The sequence below is a fragment of the Schistocerca nitens genome, chromosome 5, assembly GCF_023898315.1.
Source record: "Schistocerca nitens isolate TAMUIC-IGC-003100 chromosome 5, iqSchNite1.1, whole genome shotgun sequence".
Taxonomy (NCBI): Eukaryota; Metazoa; Arthropoda; class Insecta; order Orthoptera; family Acrididae; genus Schistocerca; species Schistocerca nitens.
The window spans coordinates 256472715-256476917 of record NC_064618.1 but is presented as its reverse complement, the minus strand read 5'-3'; the positions used below and the strand labels follow the sequence as shown (position 1 = coordinate 256476917).

The 4203-nt window shown below is 41.8% G+C and overlaps 1 non-coding gene across 1 annotated transcript; it reads right to left on the bottom strand.

The window, feature by feature from the left end:
• Window positions 1–3386: 3386 nt before the first annotated feature.
• Trnaa-cgc (transfer RNA alanine (anticodon CGC)) lies at window positions 3387–3459 on the bottom strand. The gene has a single exon. It is a non-coding gene; the product is annotated as a tRNA-Ala (tRNA).
• Window positions 3460–4203: the final 744 nt, after the last annotated feature.

The following is a 4203-nucleotide window of genomic DNA, read 5'->3' as shown; positions in this document are numbered from 1 at the left end:
GACCGGATTACATACAAGATGAGTGTATAAAAAATTATTTGGTAAATACTGCCTTATGGGACGTGGTTTTGACTGACGACAAATGAATACGTTCTGAACGTATGGGTACATGACATTAAGCTGTAATAAATTTATATTCTTATCACAATTTGAAATACGTGTTTAATTCCATTATATATATATATATATATATATAAATATATATATATATATATATATATATATATATATATATATATATATATGGTGTTTCAAAAATGACCGGTATATTTGAAACGGCAATAAAAACTAAACGAGCAGCGATAGAAATACACCGTTTGTTGCAATATGCTTGGGACAACAGTACATTTTCAGGCAGACAAACTTTCGAAATTACAGTAGTTACAATTTTCAACAACAGATGGCGCTGCGGTCTGGGACTCTCTATAGTACGATATTTTCCACATATCCACCATGCGTAGCAATAATATGGCGTAGTCTCTGAATGAAATTACCCGAAACCTTTGACAACGTGTCTGGCGGAATGGCTTCACATGCAGATGAGATGTACTGCTTCAGCTGTTCAATTGTTTCTGGATTCTGGCGGTACACCTGGTCTTTCAAGTGTCCCCACAGAAAGAAGTCACAGGGGTTCATGTCTGGCGAATAGGGAGGCCAATCCACGCCGCCTCCTGTATGTTTCGGATAGCCCAAAACAATCACACGATCATCGAAATATTCATTCAGGAAATTAAAGACGTCGGCCGTGCGATGTGGCCGGGCACCATCTTGCATAAACCACGAGGTGTTCGCAGTGTCGGCTAAGGCAGTTTGTACCGCCACAAATTCACGAAGAATGTCCAGATAGCGTGATGCAGTAATCGTTTCGGATCTGAAAAATGGGCCAATGATTCCTTTCGAAGAAATGGCGGCCCAGACCAATACTTTTTGAGGATGCAGGGACGATGGGACTGCAACATGGGGCTTTTCGGTTCCCCATATGCGCCAGTTCTGTTTATTGACGAAGCCGTCCAAGTAAAAATATGCTTCGTCAGTAAACCAAATGCTGCCCACATGCATATCGCCGTCATCAATCCTGTGCACTATATCGTTAGCGAATGTCTCTCGTGCAGCAATGGTAGCGGCGCTGAGGGGTTGCCGCGTTTGAATTTTGTATGGATAGAGGTGTAAACTCTGGCGCATGAGACGATACGTGGACGTTGGCGTCATTTGGATCGCAGCTGCAACACGGCGAACGGAAACCTGAGGCCGCTGTTGGATCACCTGCTGCACTAGCTGCGCGTTGCTCTCTGTGGTTGCCGTACGCGGTCGCCCTACCTTTCCAGCACGTTCATCCGTCACGTTCCCAGTCCGTTGAAATTTTTCAAACAGATCCTTTATTGTATCGCTTTTCGGTCCTTTGGTTACATTAAACCTCCGTTTAAAACTTCGTCTTGTTGCAACAACACTGTGTTCTAGGCGGTGGAATTCCAACACCAGAAAAATCCTCTAAGGAATAAACCATGTTGTCTACAGCACACTTGCACGTTGTGAACAGCACACGCTTACAGCAGTAAGACGACGTACAGAATGGCGCACCCACAGACTGCGTTGTCTTCTATATCTTTCACATCACTTGCAGCGCCATCTGTTGTTGAAAATTGTAACTACTGTAATTTCGAAAGTTTGTCCGCCTGAAAATGTACTGTTGTCCCAAGCATATTGCAACAAACGGTGTATTTCTATCGCTGCTCGTTTAGTTTTTATTGCCGTTTCAAATATACCGGTCATTTTTGAAACACCCTATATATATATATATATATATATATATATATATATATATATATATAATTGAATATAATGAGGGAAACATTCCACGTGGGAAAAATATATCTAAAAACACAGATGATGTGACTTACCGAACGAAAGTGCTGGCAGGTCGATAGACACACAAACAAACACAAACATACACAAGAAATTCAAGCTTTTGCAACAAACTGTTGCCTCATCAGGAAAGAGGGAAGGAGAGGGAAAGACGAAAGGATGTGGGTTTTAAGAGAGAGGGTAAGGAGTCATTCCAATCCCTGGAGCGGAAAGACTTACCTTAGGGGGAAAAAAGGACAGGTATACACTCGCGCACACACACACACGTATCCATCCGCACATACACAGACACAAGCAGACATTATATATATATATATATATATATATATATATATATATATATATATATATTGTTATGTTTTCCTGGGACAATATGTCTCTTGGTTTATGCAATACCTGTAATAAACAAAAAAGTTCTTACTGCAGCTACAACAGATCTCTGCTACACCGCATACGTTCAACTCCGCTGCCTTATTATACTCTCTAAAGATCCAAGATGATGGCATAACATAACAACAAGATGATCATGTTGTTTTGCGCTATGACATTACGTGATTATTAATACTGTATATCTAACTGGAATATTTTTAGTGTGTATAATGTACTGAAAAAGTGATAGACGTTATTGGTGAATGTATTATGTATACTTCCCACCACGTCTGTCCTTCGGAATTGTCTTTTTTGAGGTTTGAGTGTATCTTAATTCGTTTTCAGTAATACAATGATCTGATGAATTTTCTCACACAGAATCAATCAACAAGGGGACATTCTATGGAAGATATTACCTATGACTGTGGTGCTTCTTTAGTGGGAGAAAGATTATACTGAATACTACTTTTGAGCTGAGAAGTGAAAGTAAAAAGATGAATAAACAGAAATACTTTTTACTAAAGTAAGTTTGACCTGCATTAAACATCAAGCATCCTTTCCCATCGTCCGCAGCTCGTGGTCGTGCGGTAGCGTTCTCGATTCCCTGCGGGGTCAGGGATTTTCTCTGCCTCGTGATGACTGGGTGTTGTGTGATGTCCTTAGGTTAGTTAGGTTTAAGTAGTTCTAAGTTCTAGGGGACTGATGACCATAGATGTTAAGTCCCATAGTGCTCAGAGCCATTTCTTTCCTCTCCCATCTTCTTACTCAGCCTGTGGTATTTGTTTATACAACATATGAATGTGTCTGGTGGATGAAAAGGTAAAAATATTAGGTCACTGTACTCCATAGTCATGAGAAGGTTTTAGAGAGCTCAGCTGTATGATGCAGGTTTACATATAGGAAATGAAAAAAACCAGTAAGGGGAAACATATTGTTACGTCAGGGATTGGTTGCACTGCATTGCTGCTGCAGACGCATTTAGTGGTGGTGGTGGTTAGTGTTTAACGTCCCGTCGACAACGAGGTCATTAGAGACGGAGCGCAAGCTCAGGTTAGGGAAGGAGTGGGAAGGAAATCGGCCGTGCCCTTTCAAAGGAACCATCCCGGCATTTGCCTGAAACGATTTAGGGAAATCACGGAAAACCTAAATCAGGATGGCCGGAGACGGGATTGAACCGTCGTCCTCCCGAATGCGAGTCCAGTGTGCTAACCACTGCGCCACCTCGCCTGGTGACGCATTTAGGTTAATCAGTTATGAACCCACATGCGGAAATTCCTCAGAGGCAACGTCCTTGAAAGTACTGTCCACATGTTTTTCATTCGCATCCCGACTCTGCTCCACATACATTTTGGTGTGCGGTAACGCAACCATCTATATAATATAACCTGCAGCGTACTGCACTAATATTTAGATAATTCACACACGCACACATGGTGGAAACCAATAACATGGACGACTATCACCAGATTCTTGCGACTGTGGTTCTTCTCTACCCCAATCTGACATTTCATCTGTAACATACGTGTAACTCAGATGAAAAAAAAAAAAAATTTTTTTCAAATGTGTTTGAAATCTTATGGGACTTAACTGCTAAGGTCATCAGTTCCTAAGCTTACACAGTACTTAACCTAAATTATCCTAAGAACAAACACACACATCCATGCCCGAGGAAGGACTCGAACCTCCGCCGGGACCTGCCGACAACACAGATGAAATGAAGCATTAGATGACCTGCTTATGAGTTGGTGGGAAAGAGAGAAATGAATAAGCCTCTTCTCTATCTGCCACGGATGTTCATTGTCATCACTAACTCCACGCTGCTACTGTGGTTCTTCTTCATCCCAGTTCAACATTTCAGCAGTAGCATACATGAAATGACACATTAGATGATCTGCTTGTGAGTTGACTTTCACCCTCTGGATAGAGGGGGGGGGGGGGGGGGGAGGGGCGGGAGTATGATGACTGTAGCAT